The sequence below is a fragment of the Lycorma delicatula genome, chromosome 8, assembly GCF_047948215.1.
Source record: "Lycorma delicatula isolate Av1 chromosome 8, ASM4794821v1, whole genome shotgun sequence".
Lineage (NCBI taxonomy): Eukaryota > Metazoa > Arthropoda > Insecta > Hemiptera > Fulgoridae > Lycorma > Lycorma delicatula.
This window is the reverse complement of record NC_134462.1, coordinates 110,547,731-110,570,101: the sequence shown is the minus strand read 5'-3', so window position 1 is coordinate 110,570,101 and position 22,371 is coordinate 110,547,731. Positions and strand designations below refer to the sequence as shown.

Here is a 22,371-nt window from a genome sequence, read left to right as displayed (position 1 = left end):
ATTGATACGAAGAGGTCTTAAAACAATTAGTACAGAAGAAAAATCTGTAGCAGAATCTTATAAAATGATGAATTTGTAGATTGATTGATCATATATTAAGACATCCAGGTTAGTTAATTTGGTAATTGAGGAATGTATGGGAAGTTAAAGTAAAAACAAGATAAAGATTAGAATAAATGAACCAGATGATTGAGAATGTAAGGTATATATTTGTGGTTAAATGATTAGCATAGAACAAAGGAATGGAAAATATTATTAAACCAGTCAAATGACTCAAAAATATTGAAATTATCCTTATCAGACATCAATAATTTAATTAGTAGCAATGAATCTGTTGGTTTAAATCTTACAGTTTTTGGCAATAATGTAAACATATGATTTACAGCGTTTTATTTTGCAGGGAGAGGAAAAGCAAAATTGAATTAATAAATGTGTTTCACACATTTACACAACACTTTTAGAATTTTTATCAGACAAGTCTTTGTCTTCTACAAATTAGAATCCTTGTGCTAAGACTACAATATTGTCACCATAAGATAATTTACTCAGGAATTCTTGGTGTATGGACATTACAAAAACATTAGTGCCATTATGAATCATTCCAATGGCAAACCAGCTGATCATTTTTTACATGTGATTTCACTGTTTCTATGGAACACTATAATTATGTAATTGACGACATGTTATTAATTGGTTTAATTATTTTATAATATAGAATAAAATTGGCTAATTTCAATAAGAAACCATTTTTTCAGATAGTATATAAGCTGCAGATAAATATACATACGTATAATATTTTGTAGATGACCTTTAATCAGTATATAAAAAATATGAAAAAACCTTTTCAATTATTCAGACAGGTGACCATTCAAAAATATTATTTCAGATTTTTAAAAATTTCTAATTTTAAAAAATAATTTAAAAACAGAAAAAATAGATTCATGCTAGTCAAATAATAACTGTCAAATAATTTTTTACGAAATCAATACATGTTGTCATCTTATTGTAAATGAAATAATAGAAGATTTTGTTTAATGATATATTGCTGATAGAAATATGAAAACAAAAAAAAATTGTTTAAATTTTTATTCTATTGGGTGTTATAGTCTTAAAACACATTGAAAACACACATACTGTACACAAACAGAACACAAAATATTTTCATGGCAACCCATGTTGACATCACAATCCTGCAAAAAGGAAACAAGGTGTTGTCATGGACTCCTCACATCCATCGATAAATTACACCTCTACTTACATTATACTGCTGAATATGGATGCTACTGATCAGATAACTTCCTGATTCCAACATATTCAAAATAACAAACACACTTTAAAAAGTATACAGAAAGTTTGGAGTGATTAAATATGTTATATAAGTATACAAATTTTAATAATCATGCCAAACTATACAAATTTGGAGCTTTCTTAAACATGTTACATCACCTAATACATAAACCTCAGCTGATGACTACATTGAAGTACTTATTAAACTTATCTTCTGCTAAGATTTAATTTAATAAACATATTTATTAATTTTATAGGTAATTACAATCATAAATTTATCACTAAATTACAAATATGTGAATTAGTTTGATTATAGTTGACACAAAATTACATAAATCTATTTATTATACCTATTTTCATATTAACACACCTGTAACATTTCAGATAAAATTAGTAAAGTTTTTAATTATATACTTTTAGTAGTAACTAATTAATTTTTAATTATGTCTTAATAAGAAATTTTACTGACCACAGGCAATGGACAAGAAAGTAAGTCTGGTTGACAGTCAATATTGGCTTTACTCGTTGAACATCTACTAAGAAGTCGATTGAGTGAGCCACAAGCATTGTCTCTCCTAATTATAAAATAATTCTTTCTCCAACCACCATTGCCCCATACATCTACAAATACATGTATCTGTAATAATAAAATAGACAATGAATCCTTAAACAGAAGTTTTATATTTCATTGTGTATCATTATTATTATTATAAAACCAGTCTAAAGTAAACTAACAAATTAAGTTGTAATAAATGATTCTGATGAATATAGTCGATAGGAAAAAAACAAGTTGTTTGTCAAAATCATAAAACAAGTAAAGTTTTTTTCCGACAATGAATAAGGGCAAAGTACATTCTGACTGAAATGTAATGTGAAGTCCTTCATAATTTGCAAATCAAACGACATATTGAAATGAAATAAATATGGCATAAAAATGCATTTTATTTTCTATAAAAGCTTACATTTATTTTTCCACATATTTACTACTTACAACTACACATTTTTTCCAATGGTGAACCACATTTCTCATTCTTTCAATAAATATTAGCAGTCTTTAATTGATCCAAGACTTCACTGCCTCCTTCACTTCATCATCTGTGAAATGAATACCCTTAAAATCTCTCAATTAAAAGAAGTGAAAGGAAGTAAAGAGGCACCAAATCTGGTGAATATTGAGGGTGTAAAAAGGTTCAAATTTCAGCTTCACAACAGCCTTAGTGATTTCAGGTGAAGTGTGTGCAAAACATTATCATGTTGCAGAATTATCAGTTGTGTGAATTTTTAAACATGACAGAAAAGTTCCTAAGATATTTCAAATTCTCTATGTACTGTAAAGAATTTACAGCTGTCCCAGATTGTAGCTAGTCGTCATTCATGTACACAAATTTGGAATCTCAGAACAGTGTAAAGAGAATTTTTTTGCAAAGTTGTTTTGAATTTTTCTGAACACAATGCAGGTAATCCATGCTGCCAAGTTCTGTAATCATCCTGCGGTATGTGCTCATTATGGAGACAAGAAGGAGCACAAGCCTGATGAATATCCTAAGGGGTCAGAGGATCCGACTTACATTAAATGCAAGCGCTGTTGAAAATACCACAAGCACTCTGTTAATAGTAAAGAATGTGGACACTATCTGAGAGCTGTTGAAATCTATGTATTACCACTCAATATTTATTTGTTAGATTCGGTCAGTTAAACGCACAGGATGCCTACGTTGTTCAACTTGAGCTTGGCGAGATAGCGCTACATCGAGGGTTAGATGTTGTTCTGCTACAGCATCCATACATTGTATCTGGTGAACTGCCAGTTTTTCTCATGGGAAGAGGTTCTATTTTGGTTCAAATAGTATGTCCGCTGTTTTGTGCAGAAGAGGGGTTGATTGTATCTTCATTTGACACCTCTCAAATAATCAACCTGTTGTCCATGTAGGTGTTCTGAACTTGCATCTGTATTCTGCAAGTTCACATTTTCAATATAGAGATCCTGCTGATTGTCATCTTGAGGTGTAGTACGATAATATCCTTCGATTTTCTTGTCCTAGTCTAATCCTTACTGGTGTGGAAGTGAATGCTAAGTCACTTTTGTGGCATAGCAGTTTCACCGATGGCAGTGAATTAGTAGCGGGCTTCTTAGCCCAGCATGGTCTTCGACTATTTAATGTACCTGGGGAGTAGCCCACCTACGCAGGTAATGTAGATGGGCAATGGTTGTTTGGACGAACAAACATTGACGTTACCATTGGTAGGTATATCCCTCCCAATGTTTGTAACTGGAAGGTAGTTGAAGATTGCTCAAGCAATCATCGATTGATTCTTTATGAGATTGCTGTTGGTTTGGGTGAGCACAAGGTAACGCTCCAGTTCAACAGGGTTGTTTTCTGCACAGGCATGCAGACTGGAGAAATTTCTTGATTTTCTTTCGGCCAGGCTTCGACTTTTGGATTGGAGTCTGGAGGTTCTGGATTTGGAGTACCTGGCAGTGAGTGTGTCGGTGGCCTTTATTGACGCTTCTGAAAATCCAATTCCCTGCAGTTCTGGTCGAGAGAGGCTTGCTCCATGGTGGTAAAGGGAATTATCAGCTTTGAAATAGGTTGTCAGTTGTTTACGGGGAGCTTCACAACGTAAAAGAGATCCAGAACAGCAAGCATTTTTTGTGACTGTATACAGAGATCGTAGACCTCAATATTCGATGGAAAAAAACAGAGCTCCTTGTCTTGGTTGGGGTTAGTATGAAAATAATCACATACATGTTTAACAAATTACTGTTTGGAAGATAACTTCCTGGTATGTTGGAAGGAGGGTATTGTTGTTTTAAGGAAGTGACAAGGATCTTACTGTTACTTCATCGTATAGACCCTTGACAATGCTGCCAGTTATTTGTAAGGTCTTTGAAAATGTTTTGTACCTGCGTATATATGAGAGGCTGATCTCACAATGCTTATTGATGGAAAATCAGTATGGGTTTCATCCCAGAAAGGGTATCAAGGACGCCATATTCCGCATGATGAGTATGGTTAAGAGGTAGCAAGGAGGAATATGTCCTGGGAATTTTCCTGGACATCTCCAGTGCATTTAATAACCTGTGATGGCCTTTTGTCATTTATCAATTGCAAAAGAGACAATGCACTAATAGTGAATTGCGAGTAATGCAAAGTTACTTCAGGCATCGGGATATACTCCTCCACGAAGGTGGATATGAGGTAGGCAAGACGCTATCTAACGGCTGTGTGTTAGGTCTATTTTTGTGGGTGGTGGAGTTCGATTCCCTTCTGCAACTGAGATTGCCAGGTGGGTGTCTCATTGTGGCTTATGCTGACGTTAGGATCCTGCTGTTCAAATGAAGCTCACAGATGGAGGTTGAGTTCCAAGCCACCTAGGCATGCAGGATACTTGAGTTGTAGGGTCATCAACATAAGATGATATTCAGCCCAGAGAAGACCATGATGGTGCTTCTTAAAGACAGATTAGCAGTGAGGCATCAGGTTCATATTTTGATGTCAGGCCTTCATATTAAATATGTTTAAGTTCACAAGTTCTCGGCGTGTTTCATGACGAGAAATTGTAGTTCAAGAAGCTCCTTAATTACATTGCAGAGAAGGCTTATTGTGCCTTCCGATGACTGTATTCCGATGACTGGTCAATCCTGATTGGGGTCTTAATTTTAAGACTATGAGTACCTTGTATAAGAGCATGTGTGAGGAAATTATGCTATATGCAGCGCCCGTTTGGGCAGAGAGGCTAAAATTTAAAAGCTATTGAGATATATTACTAAGAGCCCAACACCTTATATTATTAATGGTAACGAGAGGTTACCGTACTATTTCACAGAAGGCAATCTTGGTGATTGCTGGCGTGAAACCGAGATTTAACTGCGTCAGAAAAGCAGCAGTGTTATGTTGCTAAGAAGTCAGGTGAATTGACTTCAGAAAAAAATTGCAATAGAACGGCATGGCAGATCAGATGGGATGAGACAGAGGGTGGGCATTATACGCATGATCTCTTCCCAGACATTGTTGGTTTAACAGGCGCCCCTTGGGTTCACCCTAACAAGAATGTGACAAAATTTCTTTCTGGTCATGGCACCTTCCAAGACAGACTCCAGCGATTTGGCCTGGTAGATTCAGGTGCGTGTCCAGATTGTGGACAACTAGATGACTCATATCATGTAATTTACAAATGCGCAAAATACAAACTTTTGCACACAGAGACTATTTGTCGGCTCGACATTATCAGGTCAACATTAGATCTCCATGAGGATTGGTAAAACCGGGCTGAATGGGTAATTGTTGAAAATTTCATCGAGCACATGGCAGGAAAACAGATTGCTGAGGGAATTTAGGGTTCCGCCTGGTCTTTCCTCTGTCTTCATTTTGTGGTTCTTGTTATAAGGTTTGATGTTTTTGTTGTATTTTCTTTATTTAGTCTTATTTTTAAGTTTATTTTAATTTCTTATTTTGTGTTGTGTTGAACTCAACTTCTAACCTATTGGGTAGGTAGTTGCGCTTTTAATTTCAGTTCCTTCGTGTCACTCAGTCTTGTTAAAGACTTAAATAATGTGCTTTGTTTTAAAGAGTTCATTTCCTAGTAGTTCACCGTAGGGAATATTAAATGTGGTATTTGCATCAGTGGCATCCTGACTGAGGCAAGAGAACAAGGCTGAAAGATGCGAGATGCCTTTTGCCGGAGATCTCTTTAGGAAGTTAATCATGAGTTTCAAGAAATAGAAAAAGTAGTGGGTCATGGAAAGCACTAGACTGAAAATGGAGAAAGAAAATGAGTCATGTTATGAAAAACATTACATAAAACAATGTGATGTCAAAACATAAAAAAAAGGTAGGTGAAAAAACATCAGACTCTTGCCACGAATTAAACCAAAAAATTCCTTTCGGCACACCAGGAGGTGGAGGTAGATGTCACCGGTGCTAAGTAGGGGATAAAAAGATTTCCACCTTAAAGTTAAGAAAAACTTGAAATTTACTTAATATGACAATAGTTGCACGTGAAAAAAGTTTCACAAGCCCCATCTTCTTACAATTCCAGCAACATTTTGGTCATCCCTTGCCATGGGTTGGTCATATCAGAAATTGTTTCAGACAAACGTTTTAGGTAATGTTTAAAAGACTAACGACCACTTTAAACCGATTTGATACTGTGCCTATTAAGGGAGATGATTTATTTGTCTTTGAAACTCTATATTTTTTTACCCCCTAGGCCAATGGTTGGTGATATCAAAAAGGTTTTAGGCCCTTATCCAAAGAATAATACGAATTCTAAATAAAGCTGATATTTTACTTAATAAGAAAGTTATAGCGATATTCTGTTTTTAAAAAAAAACCCTCATTTCCATCCCCAAGGTACAATTTTGCCCATTAACGAGATCAACAATTTGGGTTGTTATAATTTATGTATCAATTTGAAGGTGACTGGCACAAAATTATGGTATTTATTGTGTGCTCAAGAAAGTGAAATTTATATATATATATATATATATATATATATAAACGTTTAAACTGACAGTGGTTTTGGGGTCTGGGGGATGTGAAACTCGAAGATATGTCAAAATTTTTCTGAAGTTGAATCATGGTACCCATTACAATAGGTAGCTTATGAAATCTACCTAAAACTGGCTGGTTTAGAAGTCAGAAGGTAACCTCTACAGTGATCAGCCAACCCTATGTTTTGTATGTTATTAGGAAAGCACACTTTCCCTGTAAGGGATTTTAAAATGAGTTAATTACTTCTTGAACTTCATTAAATTCTTTTCTACTTTCAGGAAAATAAATCCGATCTACATCAATACAGTTCATAGAATTAAATACTTATCTCAACATTTTCATGGTAAATTAATATAATAGAGTTTAATCTGCTATAAAAAAAAAAAAAAATAAGTTAATGGTATATTCATTAATGTTATATCAAGAGATATACAAGTACGTGTGTTTAAAATATATACAGAGTGAATTAAAAAACTGGAAGCCTTTAAACAACTTTAAAATTCATATTTTTTTTCTTTTGTAACATTCACATATTAAAAACATACTTTAATATCATTAATTCTTCCAAAACCACTTGTTTATTTTTTTTTTCAAGTAACTAATTAAAAATGGTTATTTATATTTAATATGAAAAAAACTGTCTTAAATAACCTAAAAGAATTAATAAAATTATTAGCTTGAATGCATTGGCTGTTAATGTTAAACAATTTGTGACTATGTATCTTTTTATATATATTTTAATATTTTTTTTTTTAATTAACTTTAATTGTAAGAGAAAAATTTGTTGGTAATTTTAAAATTTTTTTACGGATACAAACAACCATGAGCGTCTCAAGGATGAGAGGACTCAGTCCTCAGCTTCATGAGTGTCCAGGATGAAAAGACTTAGGACACTGTCACCAGGACATGAGGACCCTGCCACCAGTGCAACTTTCTCAAAAAATAAAGTGATTAATTTTACTTAATGTATACCTTGAATCCCATTTTGAACTTCCTGAGTATTTTTAATATTCTCAAATCCTCATTTAATATGTTGGTACAACTTGAAACTGGGCATGGTCACACTGATGTGCATAACTTTGCATTACTTTTAATGTTTTCCAGTATGACTTATGGTTACTACTACACATCTATTTTCAGTTCTCTGACAGCACTGACTGTCTTCATCATAACAAAGTGGATACTGATTAGAATAAAATTTATTTTAGGGTTGGTTTTCTACCAACTCCAGCATATTACTTATCAAAAATATGTTATATTTTTTATTTGAAACCACTAGCCTGGTTGGATAAATTATGAGTAATCTGTTGGAAATAAGAGAAAAAATATCTAGTTTTCCGACTGTTATGATGAAGATTAGAATTACATTATAAGAAACAAGAATGCTGCAGACAGTCCAAATCTGATTATAAAGGAGTGAGGAAGTCTTTATTTATCATGATTGGATTTTAGAAAATTTTGTTCTGTAAATATTATGCATTACATTTTTTAGCTGTTTATTAAATAAATCAATATTGTAAATATTTATTTTTATTATAATAAATAGATAAAACAAGATAAAAGAAAAAAGCAACTATTTTCATAAACTGTTTTGGTGAAATATGAAACTTAGGTTGGACTAGGCTAAATTACAGAAACAAAATGGGTGACCTACTCTTCATTTTAAGATTTTTACATATAGCATTAATATTTTATTAAATTGTATAGAACCTTGAGCATTGAACTGGGTTTTTTGCTTATGATAGGTCTTAAAATGAAAATATCACATTTTTTTATGTAGCAAACAATGCTTCTCATGATGCTTGCATTAATACTAATAACAAAAGAAAAAATAGTTTAACGATATGTAGGAATATTTTTTTGTTTAGAACGTGCTGGTTAAAACTATTATCAATAATTTTAAAAGCATTGCAAGAAAGTGATTCAGAAATTATACCATATCCTAAAAAAAATTGTTTAAATAGAAAAATTTTACTACTATAATCTTAAGCTATTCATCATCTAAAGCTACGTGTTGACAGGGAAATTGGGACAAGAGGTAGAGTAGTGGTGTGTTTAATATTGAATCATGCTCAGAGTAGTAATGAAAGTGAAGTGAAGATTTGAGAAATTAAATGTTATTGTAATACGAGGCTCGGCTGATAAATTTTACACACTGGCATGCTACATGGAGACAAAGGGTACTATCGAGTTGGGCATGGCAGCATATGATAGCTAAAATCCTCCTCTACAAACCTGCGATGAAATCCATTTACCTGTTTATTTTCAGTAGCAATTAAAATGGAGTCTAGTATGGTCAATATGTCAACAGTGCGCTGTGATATAATTTTTAACAATAGAAAATGTGAACCCTATGAATATTTTTCATTGTTTAAAAACAATTTACAGTAGTGAAACTGATGACAGAGTACTATGAATAGGTGGGTGTTGAAATTTCAGGAATGTGAAGCTAGTAAAGGTAAACATGGTAAGCTGGTAAAGTTGAGGACACACCTCGCAGCGAACGACCAGTTTCTGTGACTGACGAGAAACATCGAATGGAGGTGGACGACTTACTTCAAAGTGATCAGTGAAACACCGAGCAACACATCGCTGCTCAGTTGGGTACATCTAAAGAACAAGTAGGCCATATTATTGAGCGAATGGGTTACTGTAAAATCTGGGCATGATGGGTACCGTGCAAACTCTCCAATGGCTCTCTGCAAGCTGAAGTTCAAGCCTATTCCACATCTGCCATAATTACCAGATTCAGCTCCATGTGACTTCCACTTCTTCTCTCATCTCAAAGGTAATCATTACATCACTGACGATGAGGTGAAGGAAGCTGTGGCCACTTGGATCCGAGAAAGACAGTCAGGATTTTTCAGTGATGGAATGCAAAACTTGTCACATGTATATTGAAAAATAAAAACTGCATTTTGTAGCTATGGTATTGTACTTTTATTCATTTTTTATTTCATTCCAATATCTCTTTTCATTCCCATGCTATGCATATATGGGCACAATTTATCAGCCAAGCCTCGTTATATTTAAAGTTATCTTTAAATAAATGATTTATATTTTTCATTCTGATATATTATTATTTTTAATGTAATTACAACATAAATCACTCCTTTATCAGTTTAAAAAAATGATACATTTCAGCAATTGTTAAGAATCATTTTTAGACTAGTCACTGCACTGAATTGATGAGAACAATTACTCACAATATTTGAAACATAAGAAATTAAAAATTTAACCACCAGAAGACAAAATATTGAATCACTTGCATGTAATTGCAAAACCCAAAACACAATTCCACCAACCAATCCCAATACTGGTCATTATCACTGACACCTTATGTCACCCAGTCACTAAAAATATTAATAATCAGTATAAGGTAGAGCTCATGCAACCATAGGAAGCAATATTTTGATCCATGGTAGAGAATCATCATCTTCTATCAAGTATAACATAGAATTAACAATGAAAACATGTTACCTTTGGATCTAGAAAGTTTTATTGTTAAGTACAAGAGGACAACACTTTTTATCTTAGGACTTAAAAGTCCTAAGAGAAAATATTGCTTTTGTGTGTATGTGTGTGAGTGACAACCAATCACTTGAAGAAAAATAATTCTGTAAGATCTATTAAGAATTATAACAATAAAATGGTATTACTTTTTCATAAACTCAGAATCATTAAATTTTTTTAAAGTCCAATCCCACAAAATCTCCCTATTACTAATTTAAAAAAAAAATCAGTAGAATCAATCATCTCCTTACAGGTAGTGAGAATTATTAGATTGCTGCGTCCTAAGTAAAAATTATTGGTTGATTTTTTTTTTAATTTGATCAGTGTTTTACATAATTCATAAGCTTTTCTTTTATGCTCCTTATAGTGATGCTGACAGTTTTGATTGGAAATTAATATTTTAGATTAAGTATATGAAACAAACAATTAATTATCTTTTAAATATTAAAGATTCATCTTAAAAAATATTTAATTCAAGAAAAACCTTTCTCAATCAACAACTACAAGATGAAATATTTAATTCAAGAAAAACCTTCCTCAATCAAAAACTACAAAATGAGTTGAAGTATCCAAGTGATCTATAAACTCTTCATTCAGACACCATTACAGGAAATGCATTCAAAGTGCAGAAATTACTAGTTTTTTGACCAAAATATATTTTTGACCTAATTCATAGTATGAATCTTTTCACTGCACAAAGCGAATTTAAACTGTTCTTAATAAATTGATGAAGATAAAGAAGTACAGCAAAAAACTGTCATTTAAACTCAACAGACTGTAAGTTATGTAATGCAGAACTTCTATTATTTCTCAGGGGTAAGGGCTACAGCCATGAGATAGATGAGTAATACTTTAAAAATTATATAGTATGTTATGCAGATAATATTTTTTCATTTTTACACAACAAAGTAAAATATTACCATTAATAACAGTAGTAATTTGGTGTAACACAATTCAAAAATAAAACAATTGCAGTACAATAATAAACTTAGAACTAATTAACTAACAGCTTGAACAAACAAATACCTGATGCAATATATAGACATTTCCATTTATGTTTTAAAAAAGTTTCAAAACAACCAAATAGGTGAGAACAGTAAGAATAAATTAGTTACCACATGGGGTGTAAAGTTGAATTCAGTATGCAATTAGTCAAAATGGATGTTTTCATTTAGTATTTCTAACTCAGTTTTTTGAAGAAATATTTCAATATTGAAATAAGTTAATATAGATAAACAGCCAAAAGACTTTATTAAAACGATCATTAATCCAATCTTCAAAAATCATAGAGCAGTAAAGTATCTCAAGATCACAGGAAAATTAGTTTATTAAAATAGGTAGAAAATAATTATGTATGAAAAGTATGGATTTGGGAAGCGAAAAGTGCAAGGGATGAGATTGGGCTAACCAGAAGATTGATGAGAGTTGTATATAAATACACAAAGGATAAATGAATAATTGTATGCGTGATAAACATAGAAAACAACAAAGACAAACTAATGGAAGTATTAAAGCCAAAGACAGAGTAGACTGGAAAAATAGAAGGTAGAACAATACCTGAATTAGAAGATGGCTGATGATGCTCAAACTGAGAGTTTTGACCTAGGAAGAGGTGTAAGGCAAGGGTACTGTAGACATGACCATGCAACCAATGTTCCCTTGCATTTTAAACTAGATTGGTGATAGGTCAATAACTTTGTTTAAACATTTGTGTTGAAGATGTGATCAAAAAATGCTCTAAAAGAGGATAAAGTACAGAATGAAGAGTAAGATTTGTAGATTATGGGTTTTTTTTTGGTTATGTAAAAATATATTTTTACATAAAATAAATGTAGTCCTTCGAACTACAAATATGTAGAGAAGTACACAACTGGGATAGAAAGCCTATATGATGTGTCTAATGACTAAGAATACTGACTTGACAGATTTTTGCCACGAGTAGAAATATGATTATCAAAAGTTCTCTGTAACAGAGAAAGGCAATTCATAGTCATTTGGTGATCACCAGATGGAATAAATAACTGAGAATCAAATTGGTGAGGTGTTGGTGGATAATTCTGATGTGAGAAGTTGCTGAGGTACTGATGTTGACTAACCATTATAATCCAAACATAAGATAAAGGAAAAAAATAACTGGGTACAGAGAGGCATAGGAAAATGGATGTAGAAATAAATGTAGAGGTCGAAAAATCATGACCAAGTAAAAAAAAATTGGAATATAAAAGAGATCTGATAAGATTTGCTGCAACAGAGGATGCTTGGAAGGAAAGTGAAACAAATTGCTGCTATACATCACTGTGGACACTGGAAAGGAAGTAATAGGGATAGTCATTAGAAAAATGATAAACTAGTCTGCAGTAATTATCAAGGAATTATATTTCTAAGGGTATTCTATGAAGATGTTCAAAAACTCATGCTTGGATGGATTAAGGGAAACCATGATAAAACTTTAACCAGCAGAATGATAAAATATTTAATAATAAAAAATAAGTCATTAATGTTGCAATACTAATAATTAAAAATATATGATTTAGTTATAGTTAATTCAATGACAAAAAAATATGGTAAAAAAAAATCTGTAAAATAAAATCTTACAATTCTATTATATATAAATTGGTGTGAGGATCTTTCAGGTGGGTAAACAATTTATTAAAAACGGCAGGGTAAGGCTAATAAGACCCTTTCTCAGAAGGTAAAGTATTCTGTTGAGTTCCACAAAAACAGTTCTGTTATCTAGTTTCCAAAAGTAAATAAAAATATATAAATCTTTATCCTGATCAGAATATAAGATCAAATCAAAAATGCATTATATCATTAATTTACATCAATTTAAGTTTAAATTATAGATATAAAAACAGATTATTATTATATAAAAGATACAAGATGTGCTAAAAGTCCACACTAATGATGAATATTGTTTCAGTAAAAGAGAATCTTTAATAGTACTTTAAATAAATTGGTGGGAAGATTTTTTATGTGGTTCAGAAATTTATTAAAAATTTCAATATAAGACTGGCCCTTTCTCGTAAGCCAAAGTATGTGTTGAGTTAGTTTGAGTTATACAAAAAGAGTAAGATAAAGGTGAATATTGTTATTTAGAAAGCAAACAATGATCAGATACCTCCATTCTTTTAACTTAAACATTTTTTCTGAATTTTGAGTGAGGTCCAAGAATGATATATTTCAGATGGGAATATATATAGGTGTAAAAGGTACACTTAATAATAATGATGAAAGGCTTAGTCTCAACGTGGGGTTTCATAACATTATAGGAATCAGACTAATATTTCACTGCATATACTAAAACTACTTGTTAAGTCTTATTTACTACCTAAGTCTCTAGGTTATACATACGGCTACATTTTTATCTAATGGTATTTTGTTAGATATGGTTCCATACAACACCACATCACTTCTGCTTAGTTTTCTAATGTGCAAATCAAATTTAATTTCTTCAGTCCCAACATCTTCACAAGGTTTCACACTTCTAATTATTAAATTAGCCTGAAAATAAAATTTATTTTACAAGAAAGAAGTTTGTTGTATTTGTAATATAATTTAGAGAGTGCAGCTATTAGAAAGAAGTTAAACTAAAACTCTTGTTGTTGCTAATATGTCAAAATACTGTGACCAGTTTTTGGTTTATGTGCAATTTAGTCATAAGTGGAACAGCACTCAGTAAATAGTTATTGGAAATTTACTTAGTTTTTTCTATCTGAAAATTTAGTCCATTTACCATTCCATACACTTAGCAATTGACTGTTAACAGAATCATAATAGTGTCAGTATAGCTTGTGTTATATTTTTGAATAACGGTATGAAAATATTTTATAATTCCCTAAACAATAAGCAATGGCAAGAAAAGAATCCTCATATGGAAGAAAAACAATCTTAGAAATTATGTTTAAGGGAGAGAAAATGAAATAACACCAAGGGATTATGAAATATATAAAGGTTTTTCAAAAAATATTCTCTTCAGAGCCCAGTTTATATTGCAAGACAATGGTTGCCAACCTTTTTGACTAGCTGAATTCTTTTTAGAATCAATTTCTTGGCAGACTCCATTAGGCCTACCCTATGTTTTAGAAGGGTTTACCGTGGGGGGGGGGGGTAATTTTTTTTAAAGTTAAATTCAGGAACTGAAATCTTAAAATCATGCTTTATATAAAATAATGAAACTGTAAACATTTCTTATCTTTGCAATAAAATATCTTTTATCAACTAATCAGGTGTATTCTTTTATAAACAGCCAATTAAAAAAATAATAAAGAAATTTAAGAAAATTTTCAATAATGAATAATTACTTTTAAATATGAGGTTCATTCAAATATAAACTGGAATTTGTTTAGATAACTTTATCGATATTAAATAAAATTACAAATAAATTACAATGTTTTTCTACATAGTTTCCTTCAACAGAAATACATTTTCTCCATCTGGTAGGTAACTTTCTGATCCCCTCATTAAAAAAACAAGATGGCTGTCTTAACTACCAACTGCACACATAATGCTTTACTGTGGTGTTCCTTCACATTTTTACCCTACTTAAGCTTCTTTCATCAAATCAAACATGTGAAAATTACACAATAACAAGTCTGTACTGTATGGTGTTCAAGGGTCTCCAATGAATTTTAGAGAGTTTATCGTGAGTATGAGCTGCTGTTTGCAACCATGTGTTGTCATGGAGGAGGGTGTTTTGTTGTGATAAACACCCTGATATCATCCAACAACTGGCAGTAATATACCGTATTTACCATCCTTTATTTGTACAGAAAATCAATCAGCAGCACAAGTTCTGAGTCCCAAAACACAGTTGCCAGAACTTTCCAGTTAACAAGCATTTCTTGGGCTTGATTGCTGCCCCCCTGCCTACTTTTCCACCATTCCATATTTGTTTTCTTGTTTTCCAGGATGCAGTAGTGGGCCCATGTTTCATTGCAGGTCATAAAATAAATGGTTCAAAAATGCCTCCCTTTCTTCCTGAAAGTGTTTCAGAAGCCACTGACAGAATACCCGCAGCAATCTATCATATTAACTGCTGTTTCCCGGCAAAATTATGGTTTATATTCGAATGACCCTCATAGTTTGAATATTAGGCATTTAATTAAAAAAAAGAAAAGTTTTTGATTTAGACACAAAAAAGGAAATTTTTAATGCAGTTTTAGTACTATAAATTTTTATTTTCCCTGATTTATGTGACCAACCTTCAAAACAAAAATTGTAATTAAAAATAAAAAGATAAAATGTGCCATTCTTTTGATCACTTAAAAACACAAAGGAGTTTTTAACTTTATTGTACACTTTAATTTAAAAAAAAGTTAAAAAATTTAAGCATTTTTTAGAGATTGCTGCTAAAAGTGCTGCAAATGTCATTGAGTGTCATGTGTGTATATTTGGATTTGATTTTAAAGGAACTATCTTTCTCATTAGTTGTGTGTTCAAGGAACACAAGTATTTTAAATCAACAGTATGTTTATAAAGATCTGATAGTAATATTTACACAAACTGAGTGAAGCCTGAAATTTTTCACTGAAACAGGTTAAACTTTTTGGGAAAGTTTTTTCTAGGAAAATATGTACTTTCATATAATAAAAACTTTACTCTGCGTATTACTTTAATACAAATGACTTTTTATATCTTTAATACTGAATTACAGGAACCAGACAAAAAGTGTGGGGAGTAAACCATTGTAAAGTTGGATGTTAAATATTTTACAAATTTATTATAAAACAACCTTACTTTCAAATTGTTTTACTGTGATCTGATCTTGAAATGAATAATTTAATGGCAGATTTCTTTTAGTAGAATGTATCAAATGATTATTGTTTCATTATACTGTATATATAGTTAATTTTTTTTTATAGCACAAAATGAAGGTACAAGAATTCAGAGTAAAAAATGTGCACATTTCTTCAAATAAAAATAAATATTTCTAGTAAATTAGCTCACTGTACATTTTATTTTTATAATACCACTACTATATTACTGTATATACAGAATTTTAAATGCCATAACTATAATGGTTATAGGTAATCTGATATAAGATATAGAAACCCTCAAACATCAATTATTCTTAAGATCAAGCTTATTCTCAAGACCGATTATTCTATACCAAGCTTATTAGGGAAAGTTATGAGTTTAGTGGTGCTTTCTACACTAAACCAAGTATAATGTTGCACATCAGCACATCAACTCCATGAAAATGCTAATGAAATTCAGCTCTACATATAGCACCTTCATTCAGTTTATCACAACAATTACAGCATGTAGTTACATCTGATGTTAACACGGTGAACATCATATTTTTACTAATAGCTAAAATTTCCACTATAGCTGTAATTATATCTAATTGCACCTCAGATGTTTTACATATAATACAACAGAAAAGAAGAAATAGGATAGATAAAGCAACAAATTAATACACAATTTATCTTATAGAACAGTGTATTATATACAATGTGTGGACACTGGATAAAAATGACATTAAGACACTTTAAAGAAAGAGAAGATTCTCATTATTTGATTTATTTACTTTTTAATCTTTACTCTTACCAAATTAATCAATTTTGATGATTCCTTCTTTAATTTTATACAGGAAGTTATCTGATGGTCCCAATCAAAGTTTTTTTCTGATAATTTTAATAAGTTTTTAATACATGGCTGTAGTACCAGTTACATTTATATGAGGATTTACAGTGAGATGTCCTATTCTCCCCTCAATTTCCCTTCTGTGCAGCAGGTGTTATTTTTTGTCTTCCTTAAATCTGAGCTTTATTGTTATTTTGGTGCAATATCGTATGTATAAGATTGGTATGGTTAGAACCCAAATAAGATAGATAATTGTACAGCTCATATAACACTGCTAAGTAAAACAGATAGTTCTATCAATGGCTAACAGATTAATGTAATCTACATTACCTGTATGTAATGGTGGAAACAAGAATACTGGCCAATGCAACGCATGCATAAAAAAAAAAATACTACAGCCAATATATTAAATAAGAAATTATATTACCTACAGATAACTTAGAGATTTTTTTCAAGTTTTTGTTAATTCCTTTGTGTAGGATTAGATTTTTATAGTGTAATAATTACATATAGCCTAAAGTTGTGATGTTCAAGATATTTTGATAAGAAGCTTCAAGAAAATAAGTCGGAAAATTTGGAATAAAAAAAAATACATATTCTCTTATCAAGACAGGCTTTGCTCACAATCAATGGTTAACATTGTTATCTGTCATCATTTTCTTATTTTTATAAAACATAGGTTTCTTATTTTTTTTCTCTTATTTTTGTATGTTCTTCACAAACTATGGTGATTTTTTTTTATGACCACCTAAATTTTAAATAAAAAACAGACCCCCTTATAATTTTTTCAGCAAAATTGTAATTATTTATTTTTTACTTGATTAAATGCTGGTAGTTTGAGTTATCACAATCTAATAAAAAAAGGAGTTCTTCAGTATGTAAAACATATTTTTTATAGAAACAAAGTTGGGACACATCAAATCTTTTTAACCGTTACTGGTAAAGCACTGATGTCTATTTGATCTATGAATATATTAACATTATTCAAAAATTAATAACAATAAATATATATAATTATACTAAACAAAGATGGTACACCGATTTATAATATGAAAGGTAAAGTTGATAGTTGGGTGGAATATATTGAAGAGTTATACGGAGGAAATGAATTAGAAAATGATGTTATAGAGGAAGAAGAGGAAGTTGAAGAGGATGAAATGGGAGAAACAATACTGAGATCTGAATTTAAGAGAGCATTAAAAGATTTGAATGGCAAAAAGGCTCCTGGAATAGACGGAATACCTGTAGAATTACTGCGCAGTGCAGGTGAGAAAGCAATTGATATATTATACACATTGGTGTGTAATAGTTATGGAAAAGGGGAAGTTCTGTCAGACTTAAAAAAAAAGTGTTATAGTCATGATACCAAAGAAAGCAGGAGCAGATAAATGTTAAGAATACAGAACAATTAGCTTAACTAGTCATGCATTAAAAATCTTAAATAGAATTCTGTACAGAAAAATTGAGAGGAGAGTGGAAGAAGTGTTAGGAGAAGACCAATTTGGTTTCAGGAAAAGTATCGGGGCAAGGGAAGCAATTTTAGGCCTCAGATTAATAGTAGAATAGAAGATAAAGAAAAACAAACCAACACTTGGCATTTATAGACCTAGAAAAGGCATTCGACAATGTACACTGGAATAAAATAGCATTTTAAAAAAATTAGGGTTCAAATACAGAGATAGAAGAACAATTGCTAAAATTTACAGGAACCAAACAGCAACAGTAATAATTGAAGAACATAAGAAAGAAGCTGTAATAAGAAAGGGAGTCCATCAATGATGTTCCCTATCCCTGTTACTTTTTAATCTTTACATGGAACTAGCAGTTAATGATATTAAAGAACAATTTAGTTTGGACTAACAGAACAAAGTGAAAAGATAAAGATGCTACAATTTGCTGATGATACAGTAATTCTAGCCGAGAGTAAAAAGGATTTAGAAGAAACAATGAATGGCATGGATGAAGTACTATGAAAGAACTACCGCATGAAAATAAACAAGAACAAAACGAAAGTAATGAAATGTACTAGAAATAATGAAGATGGACCACTGAATGTGAAAATAGGAAGAGAAAAGATTATGGAGGTAGAAGAATTTTGTTATTTGGGAAGTAAAATTACAAAAGATGGACGAAGCAGGAGCGACATAAAATGCCGAATAGCACAGGCGAAACGAGCCTTCAGTCAGAAATATAATTTGTTTAAATCAAAAATTAATTTAAATGTCAGAAAAAGATTTTTGAAAGTATACGTTTGGAGTGTCACTTTGTATGGAAATGAAGCTTGGACAATCGGAGTATCTGAAAAGAAAAGATTAGAAGCTTTTGAAATGCGGTGCTATAGGAGAATGTTAAAAATCAGATGGGTGGATAAAGTGACAAATGAAGAGGTATTGCGGCAAATAGATGAAGAAAGAAGCATTTGGAAAAATATAGTTAAAAGAAGAGACAGACTTATAGGCCACATATTAAGGCATCCTGGAATAGTCGCTTTAATATTGGAAGGACAGGTAGAAGGAAAAAATTGTGTAGGCAGGCCACGTTTGGAATATGTAAAACAAATTTTTAGGGATGTAGGATGTAGAGGGTATACTGAAATGAAACGACTAGCACTAGATAGGGAATCTTGGAGAGCTGCATCAAACCAGTCAAATGACTGAAGACAAAAAAAAGTTATACTAATTAAATAATATTTAGATTATAAATTTCTGGAAAAATTTTAATTATAAGAATTTTTTTTACAAAAATAACAGCATAGTTTATTATGATAGCATACTTACTAGTACGTAACTAGTTTTCTACGTAGCACGTTACGTTTCTCATAAATATAAACATACTAATTAAAATCTAAATTATTGTCACTTACAAAACAATGCAAAACAAAGACTGTCGATAAATATAAGCACATTGGTTATCAAACTTGTGTATGGAACATTTCTTTGGTAAAAATTTTATGCACATCAGTTAAGATTACATCTGTAAATTACTACTAGCATTTGAATTTTATATGATGAAATAAAACTGGACAAAAATGCTGCATGTTAATCTGGCACAGGTTCTTTTCATGTTTAGAATCCATTAGAATATTAATCACTATTGGTAAAGAGAAGTAAAAAAAAAAAAGTAAAATGAAATATACTTAGGAAAAATAAAACTGCTTTAAAAATAATCCTCTCTAAAAAATGTTTTTTTTTTTAAATTTTTTCTTAAATTCCAATTTTTTGAAGGCATGGTCAGATTAACAAACAACTTATTAATGTTAATATGCCATTAAAATATCAAAATTTAGACAAATTTAAAAAGCATTATTTTTATATTTTAAATCATTATAAATTTTAAATTTATAAATAATAACATAAATAAAATAAAAATAATAACATAAAAATATTTATAAGTAAATATAATATGGAAAAATAATATAATATAAATATGGACTTATATTATATGGTAAATATAATATGGACTTTCAGATATGGAAGATCTAGGTAGACTATTTTGGCATTTTTCACATGCTTTAAAATTAATTTCTTGTTATTAAAAAGAGGTTGCTATAAATAAATAAAGCCTGTTGTAAAAAAAATGAAAAAATAAAGTTTTCACAATAGCTATATTGTACTATTAAACAATTAAGGAAATTTCAAATATATTTACTAAAAACACTTTTAAATTAAAATAGAATCAGTTATTTAATAGGTAGGTAAATTTACTGACTAATTTAAAAAAAAAAAAAAATGAACTAATTATATTCTTACCGAATTTACTGAACCTAATTTTAATATATTCAAACAACAAGTATAGTTTATAATTAATAACATCATAAAAGAGTATAATAACAGTGGTAAAAATCTTTTTACATTCTTATCCATTGTAAAAATTCACCTATGTAATAGGAAAAGATAAAATATCAGAATAACCTACTACTAAAAATTAAGCAATTATGTGCAATAAGCACACCAACAAATGAGAATATTTATGTAAAGTATATACATTACACACAGTCCATTATTTCAATATAAATTTTGTGTTCTACCTATACATTATTTTTAATAATGATGATAACAAAATAATGATCTGATTTATCAGTTAACATAAATGTACCTAATATGCAAACATCCACAAACAAAGTGAATGTATGGATGCACTACTCATTTTATCAATATCTGATAAACCACACAATACAGTTCAGTTTTTATCTTGATTATAATTCAATTTACATTTTTCTACCTAGTATTTTTTTTTTCAAATTAGTAACATATTCAATGCTGTATTCATAATAAACTTTTATTATTAGATATGTATCAGTAAACTTAATGAACTAAGTAAAAATAATCATATACTTTCAGTAATTTGATATTTCCCTCACTGTATATGGCCAGTGATAAATTATGAATTGCAAAATGAATTTCAACATAATTTTAGTATCGAGAAAAAATTGGGTGAGGATTTATTTCAATACATTAATAAATAATTCCTACCATCTAAATCTTCACTGATTTCAGTTTTCTGCCAGTAAATACTTCTTTTCCATTTGTTAATCACAAAAACAAGTAAAATCAAAATAAAGTATATTAAATTGTTAAAAGAATATACTGAGCTTAAGTAAATATAAAGTAGTAAAACAAATTGAATTTTCAAGTGTCACTGAACATATTACTAATCAAAAATAATCAAAATTATTTAATGTCTAATTTGATATTAAGTTTGGTAATCGTGTTCTATAGTGAAGCATGACAGTGCAAAGATGTGGTAGTTAGATTTACTGTGTTTTAGTACCACTTGTAGAAACAACTGCTGATTCAATTAAGCCCATAACTACCGAAGTCTACATCAAGTGACAGTGTACAGTTTTTGTTTCATAACTGAACCAATCTATTCTCTCAAGCATCTAATAATCTAGACGTAGATCTTTATATGAATACAGAGGATGTTAACAAAGTATGGCAATCCTAAAATAACTTTTCAACAATTAAACATAGAAAAGTGAAATTTAGCAAATGCTCCTATCTAAATATGATCTATTTTTTGGTACAAGACCATCACACCCTAAACAGGAAAAGAGTAATTGCTGTGACATTAAATATTAACTGGTAGTGAAACAAATATTTTGATGCAGAAATCTTAGGTCTATTAACAACTTTAACCAAAATGGTACCCATTAAATATTTTTCACACCTATTTTCAAAAGCAGTATTTTGGATCACCTCAAGTAGTGGTCGCACAGAAATAATAGATTGTTTTAAGGTGAATTTGATAATTTTTTTTTCTACGTTTAATTGTTGAAAAGTTATTTAAGGTTGCTGTACTTTGTTAACACACACACACACACACACACACACACACACACACACTCTCTCTCTCTATGTGTGTGTGTTTAAAACTGAAAAAGAATAAAACATAACTGTTTTATGTACTTTTTAATTAACTCTCTGGAAAATAATTAAAACTTGTACTTAAAAAAAGAAAGCTGGTGAATAAATAATATATTACTTCT

General features: G+C 30.6%; 1 protein-coding gene across 2 annotated transcripts in view; it reads right to left on the bottom strand.

Annotated features, from left to right (window-relative positions):
- Window positions 1-1,788: 1,788 nt before the first annotated feature.
- Window positions 1,789-22,371, bottom strand: part of APP-BP1 (Nedd8-activating enzyme E1 regulatory subunit APP-BP1) — a 56,963-nt gene continuing 36,380 nt past the window's right edge. The window contains exon 11 of one of the 2 annotated variants that reach the window (XM_075373202.1): window positions 1,789-1,924. The gene's annotated coding sequence lies outside the window, so the exon portion shown is untranslated. Of the gene's footprint in view, window positions 1,925-13,651; window positions 13,800-22,371 lie in introns of those variants that run through there. The other variant, XM_075373203.1, reaches the window with a different exon arrangement.